The following is a 9,956-nucleotide window of genomic DNA, read 5'->3' as shown; positions in this document are numbered from 1 at the left end:
GGTGATTGCAGCCATGAAATTAAAAGATGTTTACTCCTTGGAAGGAAAGTTATGACCAACCTAGACAGCATATTGAAAAGCAGAGACATTACTTTGCCAACAAAGGTCTGTCTAGTCAAGGCTATGGTTTTTCCAGTGGTCATGTATGGATGGGAGAGTTGGACTGTGAAGAAAGCTGAGCGCTGAAGAATTGATGCTTTTGAACTGTGGTGTTGGAGAAGACTCTTGAGAGTCCCTTGGACTGCAAGGAGATCCAACCAGTCCATTGTAAAGGAGATCAGCCTTGGGTGCTCTTTGGAAAGAATGATGAAACTCCCCTTACTTTGGCCACCTCATGCAAAGAGTTGACTCATTGGAAAAGACTCTGATGCTGAGAGGGATTGGGGGCAGGAGGAGAAGGGGACGACAGAGGATGAGACGGCTGGATGGCATCACCAACTCGATGGAGTTTGAGTGAACTCTGGGAGATGGTGATGGACAGGGAGGCCTGGCGTGCTGCAGTTCTTGGGGTTCATGGGGTCGCAAAGAGTCGGACACAACTGAGCGACTGAACTGAACTGAGAGTCCAAGACAAGGGATGAGTTCCCTACACCAAAGCAATTATGTACACTCAATGTAAATGACACTTAGGAGTAAAGGAATATAAAGAAAGAAAAGCAGACCACGAATAGAACAGTGAAGAAGCATTCTCATTTAGGGACAAGCCAAATGGACATGAGAGAGGACACCCAGGATAGGTACCAGAGAGCCTGGAGTAGGATGACACAGAAATTCAAGAAGGATTTATACCAAGAGGAAGTGGTCAACAATATAAAAATTGTAGAGCTGTCAAGAAGAAAACTGAGAAAGCTCAACAATATTTAGCTATTGGTGAGTACTTGCAAGGTCTTTTGATTTACCTACTGATAGAGTAGATTTTAAAAACAAGAGTTACTACCAAATCCAGACCTTATATTTGCCAATATTATGCTTTTATTTAGAAAATTAAGTTCATGTCAACACCTAACAGCTACTTTAAATACGCAGCTTCCATATCTAAAGATTCTTTACTAATGAGGGTTCATTAACTCAATGCTGCTGCTGCTGCTAAGCTGCTTCAGTTGTGTCCGACTCTGTGCAACCCCAGAGACAGCAGCCCACCAGGCTCCCCCGTCCCTGGGATTCTCCAGGCAAGAACACTGGAGTGGGTTGCCATTTCCTTCTCCAATGCATGAAAGTGAAAAGTGAAAGTGAAGTCACTCAGTTGTGTCCTACTCTTAGCGACCTCATAGACTGCAGCCTACCAAGCTCCTCCACCCATGGGATTTTCCAGGCAAGAGTACTGGAGTGAGGTGACTTCTTCACATTAACTCAATCAGTATCCACATTATTTTTGTATTTTTTCAGTATTTTAACACTTCCCTTTCCGGTATATGCTTTTATAACCCCAGTATAACATAATTCCTGGTAAGAATCTTAACTGATCCATAAATAAACTGAACAGTCATCTCCACATATCTTATTTTTTTGGCTGTCTTAATCACAGTTTGTCTCTGCATACTTTATTTAAAACTTCTTGCCTGGAACTATGCTGACCTATAAATAGACATTTAAGAAGCTATATATAAACCTGCTTTCTAAGTTTTTGTACTTGTGTAAATCTTGATAAGACATATTATTACTAAAAGCAAATGTACGTATGTGGGGTTATGGGAAAATTAACCCCTTGCCTCCTAGTCTGCATATATATGCACACACACATATGTGATATAGAAGTTGTAATATGCTTCAGTATTTTCATAAGTAATATTGTCTGTGTCATGTAGAGATAGCTTATGTACTTCATATGTATACAATTCAATTTTATATTATATTATATATATAATTCACTCATAGCATCACAGATAGAGGATAGATTTTTTTAATAACAAGAAAAGGCTACTGGCAAATTTGAGCCTCATGTTTATCAGTGGTATGTCTTTATTAAATTTTATAAATTCAGCAATTGCTTATTAAGTAAAACCTGATATTGCCTAAAATTTCCATGTTCACATTTTATGAAATCTTATGAATCCCTTCCTTGAAAATAATAATGGTATTTTTCTACTGCTAATAAAAGTAGTCTTCATAAATTAGTTACCACAATTATACTGTTTATAGATTATATACTGTGCTTTTTATATCCAAGAAAATTCTGAGTCAGATGCACTAATTTGGTTTTGCTAACATTAAATTAGCTGAGTCAGGCATCAGCTACTAATTCAAACTTCATCAATTTTCCTTTTAAGGAAGTTAAAAGATCACCATCTAGCGGAATTTTTGACATAAAAATTTTCTAAATTGGGCCTCAAATTGAAGTAATCAATATTTTAATCAAAAATTTTAAAATGATAGTGATTATAAATTAATTTTTATATATTTTCTAAAATAAATCCTAAAAGTAAACTTCAGATTAGAAAATAAAAATCAGTATTCATTTATGATATTCTAAAAAATAATGTTATTTATTTCTGGTTGCACTGGGTCTTTGTTGCTGTGCAAGGGCTTTCTCTAATTGTGGTGGGTGGGGGCTACTCTCTAGTTGTGGTGCTCAGGCTTGTCATTGTTGTGGCTTCTCTTGTTGCAGAGCTCAGCCTCTGAAGCGTGGGCTCAGTAGTTGTGGCACCCAGTCTTAGCTGCTCCGAGGCATGTGGAATCTTCCCGGACCAGGAATCGAACCTGAGTCCCCTGCATTGGCAGGCAGGTTTTTTTCCACTGTGCTACCAGGGAAGTCCCTCATTTATGATATTTTTAACCACATAGTTTAACAACTGAATTGGTTTTTCGTTCATTTGAATGTTAACTATGACTTTCTAAAAATTTTCTTACTTTTTATGTAGATTCATATTTTTAAAGAAGAAACATAATTGCTTGCAATTTTATGTTATTGAATACAAATTTGTCTTTATTTTTTCCCCATTATTTTTTGTTAATGGAACAAGTCCTAAACCAGGAAGATTTAATTCTACTCACTGACTAGTATTTTAATTTTAAACATTTGAACTGGTCTTAAGGATGTTCAAAAAATTTAGGTATAGAATTCTGATTTATTTTTTAGTGGCTATGCCCACTACAAACTATTTGACTTTTTCCCTAGTTGCATAAAAACCATTTATATGTTTGGTATGAAAAGACAAACATGGTAGATGGCCAACAGATACATGAAAGCTGCTCAGCATCACTAATCATCAGGAAAATGCAAATCAAACCCCAATGAGCTATCCCCTCACACTGTGAGAATGGTTATTAGCAAAAAGACAACAAATAAGTGTCAATAAGGACTGGAGAAAAGGGAACCCTTGAGCATTGTTTGTAGGAATGTAAATTGATGCCAATACTATGGAAAAGAATGTGGGGATTTCTCAAAAAATTAAAAACAGAACTACCATGTGATCCAGCAATTCCAGTTCAGAATATTTTTCCAAAGAAAATGAAAACACTAATTTGAAAAAATGCATGTATATATACATTGCAGAATTATTCATGATAGCCAAGATATGAAAGCAGCCCAAGTGCTCATTGATAGATGAATGGATAAAAAAGGTATATATATATATATATACACACATATATATATTCCAAGGTGTGTGTATATATATATGGTATATATATGTATGTATCCATATATATGGTATATATATATGTATGTGTGTGTGTGTGTGTGTGTGTGTATATATATATATATATATATATCTATATATATTCAGTGGAATACTACTAAGCCCTAAAAGAGAATGAAATCTTGTCATTTGTACAACAAAGATGGACATACAGGGTATTATGGTAACTGAAATAAATCATAAAGAGAAGGACAAGTCCTGTATAACCTCACTAATGTGTGGAATCCCAAAAATAAAGCAAATGAACAAACACAATAAAACAGAAACAAAGTCATAGATACAGAGAACATGTAGTTGCCAGAGGGGATAGTGGGTGGCTGGGGAGAATAAGCGAAATAAGTGAGGGAAATTAAGAGGTAGAAAATTTCAGCTTTGAAATAAATTTTAACTCTTAAAAGCCTTAATTGCTAGTGACAACCAAGAAGCAAGTAATTATGAATTATTTGTCATATCAGCATTTCCTGATCAGCAAACAGGAATAGTCTATAGTGAAAGTGAAGTCACTAGTCATGTCCAACTCTTTGCTACCCCATAGACTGTAGCCTACCAGGCTCCTCTGTCCGTGGGATTTTCCAGGCAATAGTACTGGAGTGGATTGCCATTTCCTTCTCCAGGGTAGCTTCCCAACCCAGGGCTCGAACCCGGGCCTCCTGCACTGCAGACAGATGCTTTACCGTCTGAGCCACCAATTTCTTTCTTCAATATGGTATAAGACATGTGTCTAATAAGATGGCTCAGACAGTAAAGCATCTGTCAGCAATGCAGGAGACCTGCACTGATCCCTGGGTTAGGAAGAGTCCCTGGTAAAGGGAACAGCTACCCACTCTAGTATTCTTGCCTGGAAAATTCCATGGATAGAGAAACCTGGTGGGCTACAGCCCTCGGGGTTGCAAAGAGTCGGACACAACTGAGCAACTAAGTGCACAAGTTAGCTTTAAGCTACCAGAAAAAAAAATAAAAACTATCTTAGATTGACATACCCAAAACATAACTATTTCTAAAGAGTTAAAGAGTTCATCTGAAAACCCCTACCTCATTTACCTCTATTTTATAAATTATGAAAATATCATCATACCAGTTACTTTTTCTTTTTGACAGATTTGCAACTATATATATAACATGAATTTATTGGCCTTCAGTAAACCTAGGAACAATAAAAGACATGTCTGTAATGATTAAACCAACAAGCTTAAGCTACCGTTGATAACAAATGATTAAACCAACAAGCTTAAGCTACCATTGATAACAAATATTAATTTAATACCGAAGATTTCCTAGACCACATGAATCTGAAATTCATTCTGGCCAGTTTCCTTTATATTTAGAAATGTTTAGTTTGTAAGTACTTAAAGTCAATTAAATAGAACTCTTATAATTTAATTTTGATAATACATTTCTAAGGTACAGACATAACATATGCCTAATATACACACAGACATAAAAGCAGACATAATTAGAGATCTCATAGCTTCATTTTAAAACTTGATATGAATCAGGTATTACAATATTATCTTTGTTGTTGTTCAGTTGCTCAGTCGTGTCCAACTCTTCACAAACCCATGGACTGCAGCACACCAGGCTTTCCTGTCCTTTACTATTTCCAGAGTTGTTCAAACTCATGTCCATTGAATCAGTGATGCCATCCAGCCATCTCATCCTCTCTCTTCCTGATTTCAGTATTTCCCAACATCAGGGTCATTTTCTCATGTGTTGCCTCTTCACATCAAGTGGCTAAATTATTGGAGCTTTAGCTTCAGCGTCAGTCTTTCCAATGAATATTCAGGGTTGATTTCCTTTAGGACTGCCTGGTTTGATCTCCTTGCTGTTCAAGGGACTCTCAAGAGTCTTCTCCAGCATCACAATTCAAAGATATCAGTTCTTCAGCACTCAGCTTTTTCACTGTCCAACTCTCACATCCATACATGACTACTGGAAAAACCATAGCTTTGACTATATGGGCCTTTGTCAGCAAAGTGATGTCTCTGCTTTTTAATACTTTGTCTAGGTTTGTCATAGCTTTCCTTCCAAGAGGGCTTCCCTAGTGGCTCAGTTGGTAAAGAATCCACCTGCAATGCGGGAGACGTGGGTTTGATCCCTGGGATGGGAAGAGCTCCCGGAGAAGGGAATGGTTACCCACTGCAGTATTCTGGCCTGGAGAATTCCATGGACTGTATAGTGCATGGGTTTGCAAAGTGTCAGACATGACTGAAAGACTTCCACTTTACTTTCTTCTAAGCAGCAAGCATTTTTTAATTTCATGGCTGTAGTCATTGTCTGCAGTGATTTTGGAGCCCCCCAAAATAAAATCTGTCAGTGCTTTCACTTTTCCCCCTTCTATTTGTGATGGCACCAGATGCCATAATTTTAGTGTTTTAATTAAAAGAAACAGGTTAAAGAAACCTCTTAAAGCTCAACATTAAAAAAGAAACATGTCTTTCCTCAAGGTAAGTACCCTCGTGTTGCCTGCTGCAGTTGCCATCAGACCTTCCTAATCATTGACACGTCCCTAACCTCCCATCAATGGTGACTGGCCTGGCACCCCTCTGGCTTTCCTTTCTATTCAGAAACAGGTTTCTGTTTCTTTCTTTTTTAATGTTGAGCTTTAAGCTACTTTTTCACTCTCCTCCTTCACCTTCATCAAGAGTCTCTTTAGTTCCTCTTCACTTTCTGCCATGAGTGTGGTATCATCTGCATATCTGAGGTTGTTGATATTTCTCCCATCAGTCTTGATTCCAGCTTGTGATTCGTTCAGCCCAGCATTTCATGTGATGTATTCTGTTAAGTAAGCAGGGTGATAATATATAACTTTGATCTACTCCTTTCCCAATTTGGAACTAGTCAGTTGTTCCATGTCCAGTTCTAACTGTTGCTTGTTGACCTGCATACAGGTTTCTCAGGAGACAAGTAAAGTGGTCTTCCCATTTCTTTAAGAATTTTCCACAGTTTGCTGTGATCCACAGAGTCAAAGCCTCTAGCACAGTTAATGAAGCAGAAGTAGATGCCATACTGTTCATGAGATTCTCACAGCACGAATACTAGAGTAGGTTGCCATTCTCTCCTCCAGTGGACCATGTTTTGTCAGACCTCTTCACTATGACCCATCCATCTTGGGTGGTTCTGCATAGCATGGTTCATAGTTTCACTGAGTTCACAAGCCCCTTCAACATGACAATGCTGTGATCATTAAGAGGTTTAACTATATATATATATATATATATATATATATATACACACACACATAAATAAAGCAGACTTGTTTGGGGCTTTTTATTGTTGGGGACCAATAGGGAATCCCTTTGGCTCATCCAACCTTAGCTAATGTATCAAACTTTAATTTTAATCATGTTTATATCTACATTACTTATCCCATTTCTTAATAACCAGCTAAAGAGTTCTTATCCTTTTGGGATGAGTCTCTTTAAAATTTCCACCTTTTGGGGAAGAAGCTTCCAGACTTTCTCCTCAGTTTTTTCTTATTTCCCCGTTAATAGACCTAATAAACATTAATTAAGCTAGTATTTTTATTAGACCCCTTTAAGTGGAGCTGAGACAAATCAGCCTTCCTAAACTGGTTTATTTTGTTTGTTTTAGTTCTTAGATCAGTCATATATATATATAAAATTTGTCCACCTTCTAATTGCCTTTTCATAGGTACCCATAAAATAGCTGTTGATAATAAGAACTCTCTAAAAGTTTACCAATTTAGAGTTCCTCCAATTTAAAGAATCCATCATCTGGCCATCAATGAGCATTATCTTAACAAGGATTCAAATCAATAAACCCAAGAGGCACTCCAGAAGAGACTGCAGAAGAGGTAGCCTTCATAAGATATAGAAAGTTTACTCTCAAAAATGTCTAAGAAAGTAAAGGTCTTCTTTGTACAGGTGGGCACAATGGAAGTTAAGATGACAAAGTCCCTTGAGAATTGGCCCAGCCAGACAAAAAGGCTGCTCCGAATTCCAGTCTATTTGACTGACTGCCAAGTGTACACTGTATGCACACATTCTGGATGGCAGAGACCAAGCCCTCAAAACACAGGAAAAACAGGCTAAGACCAGGTAGAATATTTATATTTCAAAGACACAGGGAGAGAAATGCAGGTTCCCCCTAGAAGGGCTCTTGTTCCTTTAAGGTCAGAATTCTGAAGAGATATTTTCCAAGCTGGTTTTTTTCAAGCTGTGCCTGCAAAATGATAATAATAATTTTGGAATGTTAAAAACTCTTATTTGGCCATTCTTAGAACAATATTTTCTTTAGTTTCCAATTAAGTACTTTTGAGAATATATTCTCTACACATATAGTAAATCCTCCCAGCGTCTTTCAGCTAAGGATAACTTAGGTGCTGCTTCTTGAAACTAAGTTTCAAGGAAAATGTACTCCTGTGGCAAGGAGCTTAACACCACCAAATAAAACTCAGGATCATCAGTCAATAATGGCAGCTCCGAGACCCAGAAGAGACTGACCCAAATTCGTCTGAACTCTCCAAGGAGGCCTCTCTGCTGGTACCAAGGCTCCAAACACTAATTGAGTTCAAGTGAAGAAGAGAAGCTTGCTCTGGGTTCTTTCATTAGTTACCAAAACTGTCAACTAAAGAAAACAAAAATCCACAACCTAAAAGCTAAGAGTTATGTTTTATTTGGGGACCTTGTTGAGAACTGTAGACCAAGAGACAGCCTCTCAGATTGCTGTGACCCAAAAAGGTAAAAGAGGAGCCAGGATACATAGGAGTTTTTGCTGTAAAAAAAAAAAATATATATATATATATATATGTGTGTGTGTGTGTGTGTGTATAAAGTGGTTACTGCTCATCACAACAAACAGACATCTCAAGTTTATGATTTTAGTGCTTTTCAATGCATAGGAAAATGCAAGAGTCTGGGTTCACTGAAATTACTCCTTTGATATGTATCAACTCTCTAGGGTTGTTATCCTGTTTTTCTTCATCCTGAATTCCCCTCAGGGTGCACTGCCCTGGCTGATGCAGTGACTGACAGCTTGATAGCAGGCAACAGTCTTTGTCCACATTATATTTAACTTTCATACATTTCTATTGTTTTTATTTTGTTTTGTTGCTAAATCTGTCCAACTCTTTTTCAACCCCAAGAACTATTGCCCACCAGGCTCCTCTGTCCATGGAGTTTTCCAGGCGAGAATACTGGAGTGGGTTGCCATTTCCTACTCCAGGGGATCTTCCCGACCCAGGGACGGAACCCCCATCTCTTCTGTCTCCTGCACTGGTGAGCAGGTTCTTTACCATTGTGCTACCTAGAAGGCTGATACATTTCTGTAAGTGTACCTAAAAAGAACCAATAAAGATAAAATATGCTGTCGGAATTGATTATTTTAATACATCTTAAGCAATCTGAATATTTTCTTCCTCAAAGATTTCATTCAACACCATGGAATCTGAGAAAGTAGCGCCTGGTTTGTATAAAGCAACTCTATTTAGCTAAGTTTATTTTCCAGTCTTACTAGAGCCCAGACATTGTAAAGGGTTAAATATATGTATACCATCTGTATATACATAGTTTCATATGTGAAATTTTATAATTTCTCTCTTCAGTACTATTTAAAAAACTGGGTACTTAATCACTATGAACTCAACTATAGTTTCCTCCTCAATCTTTAAATTTCTATTTTCCCACATGACCTACTTTAAAGGTTTGTTTTTAGTATTACAGAAACCGCCAAACAAATCTATGCAGGCAATTAAAAGGCATTGTGTGAGATCTGAGGAACACATTGATATATTCACTTGCCTTCATTTTAAATCAATGAACTAATATGGATCTGTATATAATACCTATTTGGTGGGCAAGCTCACCTTGCTTAGAAAACAAGCTACTTCTGTTAGCTCTTATCTCAAAAGTAGTGAAAATTAATGGTGATTTTTATCCCGAAACCAGATTCATTAGGGCAGCAGGATGGCAGAGCAGCTGAAAGCATTCCAAGGAAAGCCAGAGGAGTACCATGCCAGGCACCATTGATGGCAGGTTAGGGACGTGCCAATGATTAGGAAGGTCTGATGGCAAGTGCAGGAGGCAACACAAGGGCACTTGCCTCGAGGAAAGACCTGTTTCTTAGTCCCTGGTTGCTTCATGTCACTGGTATCTGTGTGCCCTGAATACCTGCCCCTCCCGATACAGTACAAAGAATGATCTTTGTACTATAGCCATTATTCTCTTAGCCTCAAAGAACAGAACACATTGAGTTTAATTACCCTGGTTGGCTGTACACAAGCTCTAATCCTAGTCATGGTGGAAACCTGCCTAATCTTTTATCCAAGAGCACACAACGAAGGGCCAGAAATATTTTTAG

The sequence above is a fragment of the Capra hircus genome, chromosome 8 (genome assembly GCF_001704415.2).
Source record: "Capra hircus breed San Clemente chromosome 8, ASM170441v1, whole genome shotgun sequence".
Taxonomy (NCBI): domain Eukaryota; kingdom Metazoa; phylum Chordata; class Mammalia; order Artiodactyla; family Bovidae; genus Capra; species Capra hircus.
This window is presented reverse-complemented; position numbering follows the sequence as displayed.